The following is a 22,167-nucleotide window of genomic DNA, read 5'->3' on the forward strand; positions in this document are numbered from 1 at the left end:
TTAAAACTAATTCAAAGAATGAATGAATGTAAACAGATTGTTAAATCCTAGGCAGCGCAATAGCCCTGCCTAAGTAAAGAGTGATGTGGGTAAAATGTGTTAATTATTCTGTTTTGGTTTTTTTTTTTTTTTTTAGATCAGGGCACTTCGTATAGAATGAGTTATCGTAGAAACTTCAAAAGAACCTCATTCAATTGGAAATTGAAAGGGTTACTGCCCTTTTTATCAGTCGAAAGTGATTAGAGGGCAACCAGCCCACTCCCCACGTCTATCATTTCCCCAAACACATCCAATCAAAGTTCTGAGATAAAAATTTTGTTGGACGTAGTTGAAAGGTCCTGAAATTTAGTCTTTGAGAATGGCAACCCCCCACAGCCCTTAGGGCAACGGTTGTAAGTTATACACTGGGGGCATATAATGTTTTTTATAGAAAGGGTGGTCGCATAAACTTTGAAGGGGCTCAATTTGGTTAGGTAATCAGAAGTTCTAGTTCCCTTTTTGAGACTCAAAGTCATTGGATGACAGCTACTCCCCCCCCCCCTCTACACACACGTCGTATTTTACCGAAACGCATCTGATAAAAAATTTTGAGATATCCGTTTATTCAAAAATAGTCGAAAGATCACACAACAAGGCCTTTGGGATTGCAACAATCCTCCAGAGTCTGGGGGCAAGGGTTGTTAGTTATACCCGGGGGGGGGGGCATATAAAGTTCTTATGGAAAGACAAGAAGCCAGATGCCTTCCAACCACTTATATTCCTTAAAAAAAAAAAAAAAAAAATCTAAAACCATTAATTTTTCATCAAATGAGCCCCTGTAAAGTTGCCATGACTCGTAACTTTTCTGTGTCATAATAATTGCTGGTACTTTGGTCGTGTGAACTCTAGAAAAGGCTAATTGGATTGGAAGTGTATAGTTCTAGTTCCCTTCTAAGAGTCAAAAGTGGTCGAGGGCAACTAGTCCTTCCCTCTAACATCCTCTTTTCCCCAAACGCATCCTATTGAAATTTTGAAATAGCCATTTTGATAACAATAGACGAAAGAGCATATTAGAATGTCTCAAGGGTGAACACAACTCCCAAGAGCTTAGAGGCAAGGGTTTTAAGTTATGACCTGGGGCACATAAGGTTTTGTGGAACGGGTGGTCGTATAAACTTTGGATCAAAGGAGGCTTATTTGATTAGAAACCGGAAGTTCTAGTGCCATTTTTAAGAGTAAAAATGAATGGAGGGCAACCATCTCCCCCTCCCCCAAATCGTATCACTCCAAAAAATTTGGCTTAACCTTCATGAAAAATTCCCTCTCCTGACGAGAAACTCCTTCGTGGAATCCCTCGGACAATCCCTCAAGAGAATCTCCACGTGCAAAATTGAGTAGGCAGAGAGAAAGTAAGACACATAAAAAGAATTTCGCATAAGAATTCCGTCAAATCCCCCAACTGTAAGCTTACCCCTGGAATGCTTTAACCTGGAAAGCTTACCCCCGGAAATATCCCTCCACGTGAAAAATTATCCATTTAAATCCATCCCAATCACAAACCCCCCCCCCCCCCCGCCAAAAAAAAAGATGTATGTAGAATTCTCAATAACAAAGACCATAAGTAAACAACGATCAATTTTTTATATCATAAAGACATATTCCCAGGGGATGGAGGAGGGGGTCATTTTATCTCTAAAGGCATAGTTTTGGGACTTTGTAATTATGCTGAACAAAATGGCTATCTCAAAATTTTGATGAGGCATTTTAAGGATAAAAGGGCATGGGAGGGGGCTAGTTGCCCTCCGATCTTTTTGGTCAAACAGTTCGTGGGAACGAACTGTAAGTAAGGAGGGACCCAGCTCAATGGTAACCGAATCTCTAAGAAACGGAATTCTGATACTAATAGATGCATCAAAAGAATCAGATTTTAATTCTGATTTCAAATATATAAGTTTCATCAAGTTTAATCTTACCTATCAAAAGTTACGTGCCTGAGAAAATTTGGATGATTTTCGAAAAAAGGGCGAAAGACCCCCTAAAGTTATAGAACCTTGATGAAAATCACACCATCATATTCAGCGTATTAGAGAACCCTACTGTAGAGGTTTCAAGCTCCTATCTACAAAAATGTGGAATTTTCTATTTTTTACCAGAGGAAAGATCACGGATGCGTGTTTTTTTTTTTTTTTTTTTTTTTTTACAGGGGTGATCGTATCGACCCAGTGGCCTTAGAATGTCGTGAGAGGGCTCATTTGAACCGAAATTAAAAGTTCTAGTGCCCTTTTAAAGTGATCAAAAAACGGAGGGCAGCTAGGCCCCCTCCCACGCTCATTTTTTCCCAAAGTCACCCGATCAAAATTTTGAGATAGCCATTTTGTTCAGCATAGTCTAAAATATTATAACTATGTCTTTTAGGATGAGTTAATCCCTTCGAAGCCCCCAGGAGGAGGGCTGAAAGTTACGAACTTTACCCAATGTTAACATATATTATTGGTTATTGGGACCCGGCTCAATGGTAACCGAAACTCTAGAAAACGGTATTTAGATACAAATAGATACATCAAAAGAATCGGATTTTAATTGTGATTTCAAATATATAAGTTTCATCAAGTTTAATCCTACCCATCAAAAGTTACGCGCCTGAGAAAACTTGGCTGATTTTCGAAAAAGGGGGGAAAGACCCCCTAAAAAATATAGAACCTTAATGAAAATAACACCATCATATTTTGCGTATCAGAGAACCCTACTGTAGAGGTTTCAAGCTCATATCTACAAAAATGTGGAATTTTCCATTTTTTGCCAGAAGAAAGATCACGGGTGCGTGTTCATTTTTTTTTTGTTTTTTTCCCAAGGGTGATCGTATCGACCCAGTGATCCTAGAATATCGTGGGAGGCCTCATTGGAATGGAAATTAAAAGTTCTAGTGCCCTTTTTAAGTGACCAAAAAAATGGAGGGCAACTAGGCCCCCCTCCCACGCTCATTGTTTTCCCAAAGTAATTTGATCAAAATTTTGAGATAGCCATTTTGTTCAGCATGTTCGAAAATATTATAAGTATGTCTTTTAGGATGACTTAATCCCCCGAAGTTCCCGGGAGGAGGGCGGAAAGCTATGAACTTTACCCAATGTTAACATATAGTATTGGTTATTGGGAAGTATACAGTACAGACGTTTTCAGGGGAGATTTTTCCTGGTATTGGGAGGGGGGGTCGGGCAGGGACGTACGCAGGGGGGGCCTCCGGGCCCGGCCCCCCCCCCCCCGAAATCTCACGATTTTTTTCATTTTCCCCTAATTTTCTTATTTTTCTCACAGAATAATGGGTTTGAAGGATTTGGCCCCCCCCCGAAAAAAATTGCCCCCCCCCCGAAACAAATTTCTGCGTACGTGCCTGGGGTTGAGGGTTATGTAGGAGGATCTTTCCATGAAGGAAGTTTTCACGGAGGAAGGGACATTGCTATGAAGGGGACGCCAGACTTCCCAGGATTATTTAAAAAAGGATCAGAAATTAGATATAAAAAAAACAAGTTTTTCAACTGCAACAGCAACAACATCAAAACTTTAAAAGAACAGAAAATATTAAATATATGATTGGGTTCACCCGCTAATCAATACCTCACTATTTAAGCCAAAGATTTTTTAGTACTTTCATAAGAGCTATTTATTCTAATTATTGGCCTTTGTGATTAAGCGGTCATTTTTAGAGAACTGGAAGAAAATTCGAACTTTCGCTTAAAGAGCAAGGTATTGACTAGGGGTCGAACCCCCTAATATATGTATTAAAAATATATGAATATAGAAGTTCGTTACGTAAGTTAATTCGTAAGTTACGTATATTTATTACTAATAAAAACGTTCGTAAATAAAATGAAACAAGTTTCGAGAAAGCCATTTAACCAAATAAAAGTAAATTAATATGAAAATTTTGTTTTAATTATTCATGTAATGTAAGCCAAGATCATAACCTGCATTTATTCAAAAACGTTCAAAAATTAAATAGAAAAAAACAAGTTGTTTTAACTGAAAGTAAGGAGCGACATTAAAACTTAAAACGAACAGAAATTATTCCGTATATGAAAGGGGCTGTCCCCTCCTCAACGCCTTGCTCTGTACGCTAAAGTTTTACTTTCTCACGACTCTTTTTTTTTAAACAATAAAAAAATTTAGTGTAAAGAGCGAGGCGTTGCGGAGGGGACCGCCCCTTTCATATACGGAATAATTTCTGTTCGTTTTAAGTTTTAATGTCGCTCCTTACTTTAATCACTAAAAAGGGCAATAAAACTTTGGTTTCCGTTCAAATGAGCTCTCTCACGATATTCTAGGACTACTGGTTCGATAGAATCCCCCCTGGGAAATAAAAAACAAACAAAAAACGAATTAACACGCATTCGTGATTTTTCTTCTGACAAAAAATACAAAATTTTGCATTTTTACAGATAGAAGCTTAAAACCTCTAGAGTGTGGTTCTCTGATAGACTGAATCTGATGCTGGGATTTTTATTAAGATTCTCTGACTTTTAGGGCTGGAGCAGTGAAGATGTCAAAAGTAGAATAGCCAAGGCTCAAGGTGTTTTTTCACAGTTAAAAAAAGTTTGAAAGAATAGGAAGATAAGTCTGCTAACCAAGATTAGAATATTAAAAGCTACAGTGATGACAGTGGTCAAATATGGCTCTGAAGCATGGGCGCTCCGAAATGCGGACGAAGATTTGCTAGATGTTTTCCAGAGAAATTGCTTAAGGATTGTTCTGGATAGGATGAAGGATGACAGATTGGCGAAGATTGTTCTTTTCGGCCAATCGTCTAGGGCTTTACGGAAAGCAGGTCGTCCTCGTCTGGGGTGGGAGGACGTCATAAAGAAAGATTTAAAGGAAATGGGAACTTCATTGGCGGGCGTAAAAAGGGATGCTTTGAATAGATTGGGATGGAAGAGGAGATTGTGTAGCTGTGTTGGCCTCAGGCGGCTAGGTACTGCGGTGCGTTGTTAGTAGTAGTAGTAGTAGATCATAACAATTCGATTCTTTTGAGATAGTTATCGACATCAAAATTTTGTTTTTTACAGTTTCGGCTACTATTGAGCCGTATCGCTCCTTATCAAACAGTTCATAATCAAGACTTTACCAGTTCGTTGATAATAATGCATTAGCACTACTGTAAGAATTTGTCTTTAGCAGTGGTGCCATATGGGGATAAAGGGACTAATTGCATGTCCCCAGATTTTGAGAATTACCTTTTTGCATTCTCATAAAAAAAAAATTCATGCCCCCCTTCCGATATTTTTGGAAATTGACATCACTGGTCCTCAGTGATGGCAGAGATGCATCTGTGAAAGTTCAGTATTATAAGTATCTATTATTGAACGTAATCAGGAAACAAGCAGTAGTAATACTCATTCAATCTATGAAGCAGCTAAATTAAGAAAAAAGGACAGTAAGAGAATCTTCGTTTTTCCCTCCATAGATTAAATAAAGATGTTTTGTGTTTTCAGACAGGTATTGAGAGTATATCGTTAACTGCAGGTGGCTGGGACATTTTAGCTGGGAAAAGATGACAATCTTGCTGGGAAATTGTAGACTACTATTGGAGACATTGTTATATTGTATTGTGCCCTGGCCTTGAGTTTTCACCGAAATGTTTGTAAACTTGAATTGCCAGTGAAAAATTCAAGGGAAGATTTCATTTTAGAACGGTATGTGCAAAACATAGATCAATCAGTAAAGTACAGCTTGTTTGCTTTAATCCATGATTTTTGGTTGACATTGAAGAAGAAATAAAAAAAGAAAAAAGAGGAAAACTAATGGTCTGAAAATTGTAAGTATTTTCAGAAAGTATTAAGCACAGTGTTTCCCAATGCAAAACTTTTCTTATTTAGTTCTTTTTTTTTGTCACAAATCAATGAAATGAAGTAGAAAAACAGCCAGGAAACACAAAACAAAAACACCATTCCAGGAAATATCTCAGACTATTATTAAAGTGTATTTTGATGTATTAAATAAAATCGAAATCTGGAAAAATATTTTTTATGATATCCAAGTACTGATAAGAAACTGTTGTGAAAGAGGGTTTTTCAAGACACTCCTTTTTTTATTTGTCACGAATCATTGAAACGGAGTAGAAAAAACAGCCAGGAAGCGCAAACAAAATTCAGAATATTTATTCCAGAAAATTTCTCAGAGTCTCTTGCTGTAATGTAAGTTTATATTACTTATGTGTATTACAAAAGAACAAAAATAGAGAAAAAATAATCATTTAAAATTATGCTAACACCTCGGAAAAAATATCAAACCATTTTCATTGATAAAATTTGTTATTTTTACTGTGTTCCATTCCTTGATCATTATTGAATTCCCAATTTGCTGAAAAAAAAAATGTTGGATTGACACACCCTAATTGAATTTTCTACTTGCTGAAAAATAAACCCGTTGGATACCCTCTTACACTATCGAATTTTAAGTTTGTTGACAAAAACATGTAGGATTTTGAGAACCTTATTGAATTTCCCTCTTCTTTATTGGATTTCCAGGTCTTACATCGGATTTTCATCACTAGTGTTGTTCAATTTCCTAGGCCAACAGTCTAATTTCTTATTTCCCACCGTTCGATTTCCCTTTCTAGTTCCTGAAGCATCAATTAGTATCAAATAAGTACTCATTTAGTTTATAAGAACAGAAAATTACAACGGCAAATTGCTCCCAGATAATATGTGTATAACGCTTTTGTTTTGCCACATGTGCTAGCCCTATCTCCGTTTTGGAAAATATTTACCTCGTCTGATCGCCGTAGTATTTGGTCTATTTTCTAGAGATATGGCAAGTATCTGCTTCGTCTTCCAGTTTGGATGAAGAATTCGAATATATCTCTGAAGTATGGTATAGCCCACCCGTTTATAGCTGTACCGAACCGCCGTGCTCGATTTGCAAAAGGCGTTTGTTTAAATAAACCAAGCCTCTCTTCATTATATGTCGCAATAACTTAAATTTGTCTTTTTTGTTTGTCATAGGAATGTTCTTAATCTTGTTTTTCTGTAGTTGAGTTTTCTTCGGATATTTTGTTGTTATTTGATGTTACTTTTTTTTCTTTTCTTGTAGTCCATTTACAACATTTTGTATGTTCAATAATGGGTAATAAAATAATGATAATAATAATAATAATAATAATATGACACTTACTGAAGGCTTCACGTTCTTATGGTAGAAATCAGCGGTTAAACGTTGTAGTAGCAGGCCAACAGGAGAAACCTGAGTAAGGAACATATTCAAATCAGGAAAAAAGTGTGACACCCAAACCTGAAATGAAGATGAAATCAAATTGAGGTACAAATAAAAAGAAAGGCTTCCGCTCCGTTTATACCTCCAGGACTGAATGGTTGCAATAATAATGCCACGAGTCCTGTTTTTTCGTGAATACCTTTGACCTTACTCATCAGATCGTATTGAAATCAGTACTCTAGTCAAACTTAGAAGGAACTGAAATCACTAAACACAGGAGTTAAGCTACTGCCAATAAAATGAGATAGAATCTTCATAAAAATTGAGATGACTGGAAAAACTAATGAAAATAAACTGAGGGTTTAATGTACAATGATATAAATTCCTGGAAATCTTAGTAACTGAAAATGTAATTTAGCCCAATTTGTTTGTATTTCAATATTTCATTGCGTTCTATTAACGCTTCTTGACTACGAATGTCCTTGTGTCTGCCCTGGAATGTGTTGTTACAGCTGGTTTTGAGCTCTGGGTCCCGTGTTACCGAGCTGGGACCAAACCTACTGCGCAACCACAGGATTGTATTTCAATATTATAATTATAGGAAAAAATGTTAATATAGGAAATAGGAAATGTTAATTATAGGAAAAAATGTAAAAAATGTGAAAATAGTTACTAAATTATTAATTCACTATTAAACTTAATTTAAAAGTAATTAAATAATAATAATTAAACGATGATAATTAGAATAATTAATGCTAATAATATAATTTAAATAATAGATTATTAATTAACTGATAAGTTCAAAAAAGTTGTATTGATAAATTATAATTATTGTTAAAATTTGGCCTGAAAATTTTGTTGAAGAAGGGGGGGAGGCACTAATCAAAATTTTGTCCCGGGCGCAAGACAGGCCAGAACCGCCTCTGCACATACACAATTTGGACAACCTAATGCACAACATATTTTTTGGCACATTGTTTGAAAATTTCAACTTAGAACCCTTATCTCCTCCTGAGAAATTTATTATCCCTTAACTGTCCTTGGGATCCTGCAGACACACCATTCTTATAAAATGGATGCAGATAATGCATTTTGATTTAGTTCATTATCCTCAACCTTCAATGAGAGTTTTGACTTGATATACTTAGTAATTCAAGAACACTGCCATATGATATACTTAGCCATTTAAAGCAAAGAATTCAATATATTATAGATTAAACCAAATAATCCTTTTGCTAGTAATCCACCCGTTTAAAATTTGGTGAGTTCGGTTTCATTTTGCTTGTAAAGTTAGCCACTCTTTTAGTTTAAAAATGTATTTCTAAGCGTATTTCAAAAGACACTTTTTTCTAAGAAATATATCCTAAAATGTATTTCTGTACCAACCCTACCCAATCACTGCTATTCTGGTGTCCGCACCCTTGTAACCTTGATTACTTTATGTGTAAAGGAACGGAAATTTCGTACTTGTGTATTGTCCCGACCACACTCAGGAAGTGAAGTTAGGTTAATTTAAATCAAATACACCAAAATCTGATGAAAATATAATCCTTTAGTAACAAAATTACGGAAACTACAACACAGAATTATGGAAAGCAGGCCACCAAGAACGCATTATATTAAATACCTAATTTAACCAACTCTATATATTAAATATTTAGTTAAAGCTTATCTGCCCAGTAGTTTATCTCACTCAGGCTAAGCTGAATGTCTACAAATGCACCCAGAGAAACCTGTTTTAAACAGATCTAGAAAAACAGTGTGGTCGGTGTAATACACAAGAACTGTAAAAAAAAAAGTAAGTAAGTATAACGGCACTAGACCCTTAAGGTCCGAACCGGCAGTGCTGATATCCGTTCCGTGGCCCTTCAGCCAGGAAGTGCAATGGGGGCTGGGGGCCAGCCACCCTGTGCTTTCGCACACCCTTCGTGCTCACCTTCTCCGTATTTCTTCAGGTACCCATTTAGAGCTGCGTCGACTCTGGCTAAGCTTACAGAGTCACACCACTGACCCGCGTCCCAAGCCAAATAACTGGCTACGCCAGGGATCGAACCCGTGCCCCTTGGGCAAAGAATTCTCAACACAGCGCACGTCTACTTAGCCAGGACGGCCGTCAATTTTCAGGACAATTACTAGAAATTGAATAAAGGAAAGCAACAGCTAGAAATTATTCTGTATACAAGGGGGGTATATACTGTTATCTCTCTTAACGTCCCCTAGGTATTTTGACGAAATCATCGCTCCGTAATATCCAGGTCTTATCATTATCAATCCATATCTATTTCATCGGTCTAGATTAAATATTATAAGTTTGTAGTTTTGGGAAGCCCTTGGTTCCTTTGTGTGCAAATCAGGCAGCTAACCAAGACCAATGTATGCAATAGTTTGTTCTCCTAATGATCGTCTTTTGATATGGTTAATTAAAAAGAAATTTTTCACGAAATAAGTTTTTCAAAGATAAGTAAAGAGCTCCATTAACCCAAAAATGAGCAAAAATAAAATCAAATAGTCTACCAAGCGTGAAACTACCACAAATCAAGATCGATAAATAAATGAAACCCATAACGAACAGAACTTACAATAAATAACCGAGTTAAACTACAAACGAGCAGAAATTAATATAAGTTAAAGTAGGGCTCAAAACCCCTATCCCTTCCCAAGGCCAGAAAATAATTTGCGCTTTACTAAAAAATATAAATGTTTTTTACTTTTATAACTTTAATAAATCAAATAATATTAACATTTTGATTACTAAATATCAATATATGTATATTAAACTGACAATATATATTTCTGTTTTTTCAGTAAAGTGCAAATTATGTTCTGGCCTTGGGAAGGCATAGGAGTTTTGAGCCCTACTCATGTTAATTTCTGCTCGCTTTGAATTTGTCTCGGTTATTTATTGTAATTTCTGTTCGTTTTGGGTTTCATTTATTTATCGATGTTGATTTGTGGTAGTTTCACGCTTGGAAGATTATTTGATTTTATTTTTGCTTATTTATGGGTTAATGGAGCTCTTTACTTTTCTTTGAAAAACTTGTTTTGTGAAAAAAAAATTTCTGTTTGTTTTGCATTGACATAGTCCTTTCAGGGAAAAAGAAAATAATGCATTAAATCTTTTAGTTTTTAAGACTTTACAGTTTGGCCTGCTATTTGTATGCTGGAGAAGAATTTTCAGCAATTTTTAACAACATACACCCTTTAAAAAATCTGGATACAAATAGTAGTGTTTAATTTAGTTTCATACCATCTCTAGTTGACCTGAAATAAAAAACTTGATACCATTCGCAAAAAACTCTGTTTACTTTCTTTGATAGCTTGGGTACACTTACGCTATTTTGATTTGATTAAATTTTAAGAGCAAAAGTAGCCCCGAAAGATTAACACAATACTCTCAGTTGTTCTTGGGATACTGCTGAGATGCCTTATTGGGAATTAGCATTAACACCGTCCTTTTTGATTTAATCGTAAGGCAACATTTAGTTTTTAAAAATAATGGGCAAATGGGAGGGAGGGCGATTGCCCTCCAATCACTTTCGAATATTAAAAAGGGCATTAGTCCTTTTTATTTTCAACTAAATGAACCCTTTTCTAAGTTCCTACGACAACTCCTTCGATACTAAGTGCCCTGGTCTAAACAAAAAAAAAATAATAACAATAATAATACATTGTACCCACATCGATCTTTACTGTAAAAATATCAAGCCTTTCAATCACTTTCTACTATTAAAAAGGGCACTAGCCTTTTCAATTTTCAATCGAATAAACCCTTTTTAAAGTTTCTAAGACAATGCTTTCTATAAAGAACCTATATACCCCAAGGGTATTACTTACAACCCCTGACCTGAGGACTGTGGGGGAAGTGTAATCCTCAAAGACATAATTTCCGGATTTTTCAACTACATTGAACAAAATGGCTGTCTCAAAATTTTGATTGGATGTGTTTGGGGAGATGGTGGGCGTGAGAGGTGAGCTAGTTGCCCTAAAATTACTTTTGACAATTAAAAAGGGCACTAGCCCTTTCAATTTCCAATAAATTGAGCCCTTTTTGAAGTTTCTACTACAACGCTTTCTATAAAAACCTTATAGGCCCCCAGGTCATACCTTAAAAACTTTGCTCTGAGGGCTGTGGGGGGTTTGTCATCCTCAGATATCTAATTTCCAGAATTTTCTCCTACGTTGAACAAAATTGCTATCTTAAAATTTTGATCGGATGTGTTTGGGGAAATGGTGGGCGTGAGAGGGGGGTTAGTTGCCCTTCAATCCCTTTTGACTATAAAAAAAGACAGTAGCCCTTTTAATTTCCAATCGAATGAGCCCCTTTGCAAGTTTCTACGACAAAGCTTTCAATAAAAACCTTATAAACCCCCAGGGCATAACGTACAACCTTAGCCCAGAGGGCTCTGGAGAGAGTGTCATCCTCAAAGACCTAATTGGCAGAACTTACAACTACGTTGAACAAAATGGCTGTCTGAAAATTTTGATTGGATGTTTTAGGGGAAATGGGGGGTGTGGAAGGGGTGTTAGTTGCCTTCCAATCACTTTTGACCACTTAAATGGTCACTAGCCCTTCTAATTTCCAATTGAGTGAGCCATTTTTGAGGTTTCTACGACAAAACTTTCTATAATAACCTTATATGCTCCCAGGGCACAAGTTACAACCCTTGCCCTGAGGGCTGTGGGGGGGGGGGGGGGTTGCCATCCTCAAAGTCCTAATTTCCAGAACTTTTAACTACGCTGAACAAAACGGCTATCTCAAAATTTTGATTGTATGTGTTTTGGGAAAAGGTGGACGTGAGAGGGAGGTTAGTTGCCTTATAATCACTTTCGACTATTAAAAAGGGCACTATCTCTTTGAATTTCGTATCAAATGAGCCCTTTTTGAACTTTTTACGACAAAGCTTTCTATAAAAACCTTATATGCCCGCAGGGTATAACTTACAACCCTTGCCCTGAGAGCTGTTTGGGAGTGTCCTCCTGAAAAACATAATTTCTATTTGGAAATCAACTACGTTGAAGAAAATTGCTATCTCAAAATTTTGATTGGGATGTGTTTCGAGAAATGTTGGGCGTGGAAGGGGTGTTAGTTGCCTTCCAATCGCTTTCGACTATTAAACAGGGCACAAGCCACTCTAACTTCCAATCTAATGAGCCCTTTTCAAGCTCCTTCGATACGGAGTATCATGGTCTAAGACCAAGACAAAAAAATAATACATTGAGCCAACATCGTTCTTTACTTAGGCAGTGCTATTGCGCTGCCTATGATTACAAAAACAAGTAGTTGTGACAAATTCCTAATGTTATAATTATATAAGCTACTACAGTGTGATAGAAAAATGCAGTATTTCAAAAAAAAATTTCAAATTAATTTTTTAATTAAAATAGGCACTAGATGAGGCAATTTCCTTTAAAATGAGCCATTAAACGGCTCTCTACGATTTCCAGTGCCCCGCTATCTGAGGAAAATAAAGAAAAAAATATGTCGTATATGCAGAATATCGTGGTTTCAGCCACTTTTGTTGATTTTCAAGCCAATATATTTTTTTTTTCAAGCCAAGGGAAGGTACGTTTTCTAAATAAGCGTTTTGGGCAAGGTGGTTCTAGTTGTATAGTTCTTGTTTTGATCTGCCTCTATTTTTAGGAGTTATGGGTTATTGTAGTTTTTACTAAGGGACGTGGTCGTCTCTTACTAGGTTGCTAGCTACCGCTGCAACCCAGTTCAAGCCAATATATTTTCCTTTTTGTTCAAGCCAAGAGTCGGTAAGGTTCTTATATACGGTAGAGACTTTAAACAAGGCGGTTCAATGCTAGCTACCGCTGCAACCCCGACTTTGCAAAAAACAAACTAATTTTAAAATTTTCAGGTATTTTTTTAGTTTTAATTAAAAAATTGGTACTTATTGGTTAGCTGGAACACACGCGAGAAGTGAAGTTTGGTAAATTCTAATGAAATGAAACAAAATACGATGAAAATATAACAGTTTAGACACAAATTTGGGCTATATATTTGCACACTCAGGGGGCGGGGGTAAAGCCTAGCATACATTAAATCCGTAACCTAACCTAACCTTTTTTTGTCCCTTCAATCTCAAAACTATTTTTCATTAGGATCTTTGAGATTCTATATGCGGCCCTTGTCGCTTGTGTTCCTTCTAACCGATAAGTACCAAAAACTAAAATTATTGTTCAGACACCATAAATATTTTTGCAGTTTACACAATAACTTTAGTAATCCTGAACTGAAAAAAAAAATTAAAAAAATTAATTTTTCTTATGGAAATACGCATTAAATAACGCGTCTGGTAGTTAGAGCCTAACAAAAATAAAACTAATTTAAAAATTTTCAGGCATTTTCTAGTTGATTTAACAAAATTAAATGATTGCTCGGAAACCATAGTTTACATAATAATTTTAGCCATCCTGAACTAAGAACTAAAATAAAATTATTTTGTCGAAAGATAAACATGCATAAATATTGCATTCGCTTATTACGTCTCATATGATTACAATCTACGATTATGACGCCGTCATTCATCCAGCTTGTACATGAAAAGGCATTTATTTTTTGTAAAAATTAATTATATTTGAGAAAATGTTTTTTTTTAATTACAAAAGGCACTAGAAGTGGCAATTTAATTTAAAATGATCCATTAAACAGCTCTCTATGATGTCCCAGTGCCCCGTTATCTGAGGAAAAGAAAGGAAAAAGAAGATCCTGCATATGCAGAATTTCGTGGTTTCATCCACTTTTATTGATTTTCAAGCAAATATATTTTCCTTGTTTTTCAAGCCAAGGGACGGTAAGTTTCTTGTATAGGGGTTTCGGGCAAGGCGGTTCTAATGGTGTACTATTGTTTGGATCTGACACTATTTTTAGGAGCCATGAGTTTTTGAAGTCTTTACTAAGGGCAGTAATCGTCTCTTATTAGGTTGCTAGCTGCCGCTGCAGCCCGGATAAAGGAGTTGAATACATTTACAGGCGTTTTCGTTCTTCTGATAAATTTGCTTACTTTAAGATTTAGCGTTAGTAGCAAATTTGTGGCAAATACCGGGATTTTTTTTTTTTAACGCTTTGTGCTTTTCATTGTAAAAATGGCTTTCACTGTTAACATGAGATCTGCTCTCACGTAAGGAATTTTTTTATTAATTAGAAACAACTTGAACTCAGAAGGTAACATATTTTAAGCATTAGTGATACTAAAATTAAGAAAGTAGCTTCACACATTCTTTAACTACTGACTCACAAAAATATGCATTAAAATAATCGCCTATAAAAGTGTTATAAAAATGTAATGTTTTTAAGTCAAAATATATTCCCTTTAATTTTATATCATTTTTGTGCTCATTTTTCTGCTTTTTTTCTCGTAATCCAATAGCTGTTTTTAATTTTTTTTTTAACAAGTTACTTTACGCAGCCGCCACAATAGTCAAATTCACTATAAATATTCAAGAATTTACAAATACAGAAGAAATTTTTATGACGGTCTGTGGTTCTCATTGCAAAAGTGGTTTGGAGTGCAAAATGAGAGCTGCAAAACCGTAAGGATTTTTGTTATTAATTAGAAACAATCCGAAATCAGAATGTAATATATTTTAAGCATTAGCATTGTTAAAATTAGGATAACAGCTCACTAACTGCTACCTCAGCTTTGTCAGATTTGGGTAGCTGATTTTCTAACTGCAGGCTCACAAGATAATGCATTTAAAAAACCACGAATAAACATTTTATGAAAATGTAATGTTTGTACATAAACACATAATGAACTTCATGTGCACTTCATAAACATATTAATTCAACTTATTTGTAAGTCACAATATATATCCTTTAATTTTATACTATCTTGGTCAGCTCAAAAGGACAACTAGCTTCGGCTTTTTTCTCTCATGGTTCTAACATTTGACTTGAATTTTCATTTAAACAGCATAATAGTAATTTCCATAATAGTAATAGTAATATTTCCTTCAAACAGCATAATAGTAATTTCCATAATAGTAATAGTAATATTTCCTTCAAACAGCATAATAGTAATTTCCATAATAGTAATAGTAATATTTCCTTCAAACATCATAATAGTAAATTCAACATGATATTCAAGAAATATGAATCTAGTGTTGCAATTCATACCATTTTGATTATAAACCCTATTTATGTCGAGAAAACTTTTCTCCTGAAGAGAATCTTATTAATTCAATAGAGTAATCAATGATTTATATGAAGTAATAAAAAAAGTAATCAAAATTAATAATAAAGTAGTCTTAGTAATTTCGATAGTTTTTTTACTTCAAACATTAATCACAATTTCAGCCAAAAATTTGATTTTATATGACAGGTTTAAATTCCAACAGTTTTGTTGGAAATCCAATTTATTTTTATATAGGGTGGCTAGGATTAATGTAAATAGTTTTACCAAAATTTCAACTCTACCCAACTGAGAGCAGAGCTCGATAGGTAATGTTAATAAAAAGCTGTGATACTCGAAACCTTTATGACACAGACTTCTTCCAACAAAAAAGACAAAAACAAAATAACTGATAAAGACTTCTGCCAACTGATACTAACACCCCCTAGGTATAAGCGATGCTCGATGAACTACATGGTTTAATTGTTTTTTATAATATTGCTTTTTTCTGAAGGTAGGATTTTTAGTAGTTTAGGTACTTTTCAAAATGCGTTATTTGTATTATTCTAAGTGACAGGAATCCTTCTGAAACTGGAGCTTTTAGTGTCCAAATGACAGTATGAAAATTAGCATAAGTTAAACAGTATTAATTTTTGATTGTAAATTTCTTACAGAACTTGTATCTTGAAATATAAAATCTTCGGAATTTTTGTACTGTGTTCGGTTTATTGTAATTTCTTCATCTAAATATATTCAGCGGTATTCAGACTTTACCTTCCCTAAAGGCTAAAAAAAACAAAGGACAGGTTTTTCCCTAAGAAAAACAGAACCAAAAGGTTTCTTTCCGACTTTTTAATTGCGCAAATGAGGCTCTAAAAGAACATTGATAAAATTAATAAAAAAAACTTTACACAAAATAAGTTTTTCAAAGAAAAAGTAAAGAACTCCATTGAACTAAAAATGAACAAAAATAGAATCAAATAATCTACCAAGGATACAACTATCACAAATCAGTATCAAATAAATAAATGAAACCTAAAACAAAAAGAAATTAAAATAAGTCAAACACAAAACCAGCAGAAATTAATCTGTGTAGGGTTCTAAACCCTATGCTTTCTAAAAGCTAGAATATAATTTATACTTTACTGAAAAAATTCAAATGAAAAAAATGAACATTGTAAGTTTAATGTAGCCTACATATGCAGATATTTATTCCTTAAAAACTTAATTATTTTTGATTTCTTAAAGTTATAAAAGTGAAAACAGTTAAAGGAATTTATTCAGTAAAGTAAAATTATATTTTAGCTTTGGAAAGCATAGGGTTTAGAACCCTATACAGATTAATATCTGCTCGTTTGGAGTTTGACTTATTTTAATTTCTGTTTGTTTTGGGTTTCATTTATTTATTGATACTGATTTGTGGTAGTTGTATCCTTGGTAGATTATTTGATTCTATTTTTGTTCATTTTTGGTTTAATTGAGTTCTTTTTTTATTTTTTGAAAAATATATTTTGTGCAAAAAGTTTTTTTGATTAATTTCTGTTAGTTTTATATTGACATAGTCTTTTTCAGGGAGAAAAACTGAGCCTGTTCTGAAGTTAAACATCCATCCCTTCCATAAAAAACCTTCAATACCACCTGGGCATAATTTACAACCCTTGCCCCTAATCTCTGGGGTTTGTTTCAACCCCAAAAACCTTGTTATATGATATTTAGACTATTTTGAATAGAATGGGTATCTCAAAATTTCTATTAGATGCATTTCGGGACAATATGACGTGTGTGTACGGGGAAGAGGGTAGCTGCCCTCTGATTACTTTGCTCTTAAAAAGAGCACTAGAGCGTCTGATTACCAATCCAATGAGCCCACTTTGAAGTTTATATGACCACACTTTCTATAAAAATCCTATATGTCCCCAGGGCATAACTTATAAACCTTGCCCTGAGGGCTGGGGGGGATTTGTTATCATCAAAGACATAATTTCCAGACCTTTCTGATAGGCTTAGCAAAATGGCTATATTAAAATTTTGATTGGAATTGTTTGGGGAAATAGGCATGGAGGGAGAAATTTGCCCTCTGATCGCTTTCGACTAATAAAAAAATCACTAGTCCTCCGAACTTCCAGTCGAATGAGCCCTTTTGAAGCTTCTACGACAAAACTTCCTATAAAAACTTTATATACCCCAAGGGCATAACTTACGACCCTTGTCATGAGGGCTATCGGGGGAGGATTGTCATCCTCAAAGACATAATTTCCGGACATTTCAACTACGTTGAACAAAATGGCTATATCAAAATGTTAATCGGAAATGTTTTGGAAAATGATGGGGGTGAGGCGATTCTCCCTCTGATTATTTTCGACTATTAAAAACGGCAATAGCCCTCTCAATTTCCAATCGAAAGAACCCTTTTTAATGTTTTCACGACAACACTTTCTATATGACATTATATTCCCCCAGGGTATAAATTACAACCTTATCCCTGAGGGGTGTGGGGGGTTGTCTTACTCAAAAACATAATTTCCGGACCCATCAATTACGTTCAACAAAATTGCTGTATCAAAGGATTGATCGAAAGTGTTTGGAGAAATGATGGGTATGGGGGGCATTCGCCCTCCGATCGCTTTTTACTATTAATAAGGGCACTAGCCCTCTCAATTTCCAATTGAATGAGTCCTTTTTGAAGTTTTTACGACAACGCCGACAAAGACCTAATTCAGGACTTTCAACTACGTTGAACATAATGTCTATCTCAAAATTTTGATTGGATGTGTTTGGGGAACTGGTGGACATGAGAGGGGTGTTAGTTGCCCTCCAACCAATTTCGACTGTTAAATATGGCACTAGCGCTTTCAATTTCCAAACGAATGAGCAGTTTTGAAGTTTCTACGACAACACTTTCTATAAAACCTTATATGCCCCCAGGTCATAACTTAAAACCCTTGCGCTGAGGGCTGTGTGTCATCCTCAAAAACATAATTTCCGGACTTTTTAACTACGTTGAACAAAATGACTATCTCAAAATTTTTATTGAATGTTTTCGGGGAAATGGTTGGCGTTGGAGAGGTGTTAGTTTTCTTCCAATCACTTTTGACTATTAAACCGAAATTTTTGACTATTAAATTTCCAATCGAATGAACCCTTTTTGAAGTTTCTATGACAACTCTTTCTATAAAACCTTATATGCCCCACTTAAAACCTTTACCCTGAGGGCTGTGGGGAGGGGGTTGTGATCCTTCAAGACCTAATTTCCAAAACTTTCAACTACGTTGAACAAACTGGCAATCTCAAAATTTTGATTGTATGTGTTTGGGGAAAAGGTGGGCGTGAGAGGGGGGTTATTTGCCCTCTAATCACTTTCGACTATCAAAAAGAGCTCTAGCCCTTTGAATTTCCAATCGAATGAGCCCTTTTTGAAGTTTCTACGATAAAGCTTTCTTTAAAAACCTTATATGCCTCCAGAGCAAAACTTACAACCCTTGTCCTGAAGGATGTGGGGGAGTGTCCACCTCAAAAAGATAATGTCTGTCTGGAAATCAACTGCGCTGAACAAAATGGCTATCTCAAAATTTTCATTGGATGTGTTTGGGGAAATGGTGGGCGTGCAAGGGGTGTTAATTGCCTTCCAATCACTTTCGACTATTATAAAGGGCACAAGCCACTCCAATTTCCAATCGACAACTTTTCGATACTATGTGCCCTGGTCGAGAACAAAAAAAAAATACTTTGTGCCAACATCGTTCTTTACTTAGGCAGTGGGATTGCGCTGCCTATGATATAGGTTAAATTGTATCTCCTTCTTAAGAGGTTTTACGTCAGGCCACGATTTTTAGCCCTTATATCGGGCCAGCAGATGGTTTATCGTGCTTGGCGAGTTTGCATGTAAAGCCGGTTTTATTTAGTCCCCAGGGAAAATCTACCAAGCTCTTTTCTGTCAACTTAACTTATCAGCTAGTTAAAATTTCATACCCAGGCCACACTATGATCACACCTGTGGATAAAATTAAAACTTTGCTACAAGACCGATAGTGAATTTCATTCGTAATTTAACAAATTGAACGTTCCAGAACTTTCAAGTGTAATATTTACGATTAACTAACTAACCAGAGTAAAAATTTCAGGTCTAATTTTTTGAAATTTGAGAAGATACAAGAATGAAACAGCAGTTTTTCTATTTAAGAGATGAATCTGGAAAACGGTACAAAGACACGGCATTAGCAGGCAATTACCAGGGAACATATTAATATTCATGATGCTTCCCAAAGCAATTTATTGCCATTTCAATTTTTCCGCTTCTGTAGCATAAGTTTGACGTAAAACTTAATGAAAGACGTATTTTATTTACGATTCTTAGGTATTTATCGAAAAGCATAACTAGGATGTGGCTCGGATTATAAGCTTATACGAGCTTAAATCGTATCACAATTTTCAAAATTCTCATGTTCCCATCTGCTCTTATCGTTATCTACCCAATGCGATAGTACCATGATTAATTTAAAGTTTCAAATACTTTTATTCGCTTGGTGTTTGGTCTTTCACATGAGATTCTGGGTTGCTGGATTCATTGTGACTGCTCTTTATTTCTCAGGACTCAGGACTGGTTGATGCCTTTAGAAATTTGAGGATGGCACAATTTAAGTGGTAGTGGCATCTTTCCATAGAATTAGTCCCCCTCCTTGATTTCCCACTCCTAAATGAGCACTCGCTACAATTTGTATCTAAAGGGAACTTAAAATGTTCAGTCTTTTTACTTTATCTACTTATATAGTTCACTGAATAAAAAGCGATTGGTCAACTATTCCTTGTTATTTCTTATGTAACTTTGTAAAGTCAGTATAAAAAACTTTGTCATTAGAAGATGAAAGGGAATGATTCCATCAGAAATTCAAATTTTTATTGTCCTTCTTAAGAGCCAATAGTGGTTAGAGGACAACCTTAAAAGTGGAGCTCCTAGTCCCTCGCACCTGGGCAATGCGGTCATCTGTTTCAAGCTGGCAAGATTCACGCCCTCTGACGTCATGGAATCCATAGCAGTTTCCCACCCTGTTACATCACGGCATCCCTGCCAAGATTTCTGGGACATACCCTCACTGCTGCTCTACAAGGGCCCTATCCCAATTGCTTAGGATTCCAACAGGAGCCCTCTGACGTCACGAGAAAGCCTCGCGCTTTAACTAGGTCCATAGTACATTAACATGGGATATCTCTGACATGCCCTCTGAAGTCACGACACACCTTCGCGCTTTAAATAGCATGGAATTTTAAAGGGCCAGATAGAAGAGCTTCTAATCCCTCGTAGCTGTGCAATACGGTCCCTGTTTCTAGTGGTCGGCTGGTAAGATTCCCACGACACACCCCTCTGAAATCCAATGATGTCACACGACACACCCCGTTTTAAACGGCCAGGTCTAATATGGATGACACAATTTTGTTTCGCCTAGCGTCAGGACTCATGGGGAACCCCCGTTTGTTGCCGAGCACTGCACACATCTTATGTGATATCACATAATAACAATGCAACCATCACTGTCACATAATACCTTTTTGGCATTTTATTTTTCGACCGAAACGTTCAAAGCGTTTTTTCTTTCTTTTAACTTAATGGTGGTGCACACTTTATGTAAGATCAGCACACAACTTACGCAAAGACGGTGCATATTATGTAATGACGTCGTGCATCACTGTCAAATAATACTTTTTTTGGCATTTTATTTTTCGCCCGAAATGTTCAAAGCAGTTCTTTTTTTATTCTTTAGTTCTTTGTCCTTGCTGGGACTTCGCTGGGACTAAAATTTATGCTTCAACCCATTGATTCTTCTTTTTCACAAGCCAGAAATTCGTCATTCTCCAGAAAACACATCACACCACCATGACATTACGCGCCCAGCCCACTGCGGGGAAGTTTTGACTATGGATATACAAGCATTTAAGGATTTAAGCAATTATCTTCAATATTTTAACAGTTACTTCATATATGTAATGTTTTCTAGGGCTTATGGTCCCGAGGTTTGAGAATTTTAAGATATTTTTTTCCATATTTTATCATTTTTGCAATATTTTTCACTATTTTTCTGGGGTTTCATAGATCTAGGGCATGAAAAAATTCAGCCTCGTTTGAGACGTTTTTATAGTGTTGTGTCGTGGTTTTTCGTATTATTTTTACCTCTGTTGATGTTTCAAAGGGCATTTGCAAGTTTTCTCGTTTGAATCGTATGACTCAGGATGTATTTACAGTGTTTTGTGGTGCATTATCTGGTCAGTGTTATCTCTCTTGATGTTTCAAAGTGAATTTCTTCATAGAAAACGTATGACTCAAGATATTTTTATAGTGTTGTGTCATGGTTTATCGTGTCAGTGTTACCTCTGTTGATGTTTCAAATTGCATTTTGAAAGTTTTCTCGTTTGAAAAATATGATTCAAGATATTTTGTAGTTTTGTGTCGTGCTTTATCTTAACTGTGTTACATCTGTTGATGTTTGAAAGTGCATTTTGGAAGTTTCTCGTTTGATACGTATGACTCAAGATGTTTTTGTAGTGTAGCGTCAGGGTTTGTCTTGTTCCTGTTACCCCAGTTGATGTTTCAAAGTTCATTTTGGAATTTTTTCGTCTTAAACGTAGCACTCAAGATGTTTTTCTAGTGTTGTGTCGGGGTTTGACTTGTCATTGTTACCTCAGTTGATGTTTCAAAGTGCATCTTGGAATTTTTCGTTTGAAGCGTATGACTCAGAATGTTTTTATACTGTCATGTCATGATTTATCTTGTCAGTATTACCTCTCTTTTCTTGTCTGTTTTCAAAGTGTATTTTGGAAGTTTTTCCTTTGAAACGTATGACTTAGCTTATTTTGTAGTGTTGTGTCGTGGTTT

Source organism: Artemia sp. Qi Xiang Cuo, chromosome 6 (assembly GCF_049724085.1).
Source record: "Artemia sp. Qi Xiang Cuo chromosome 6, ASM4972408v1, whole genome shotgun sequence".
Lineage (NCBI taxonomy): Eukaryota > Metazoa > Arthropoda > Branchiopoda > Anostraca > Artemiidae > Artemia > Artemia sp. Qi Xiang Cuo.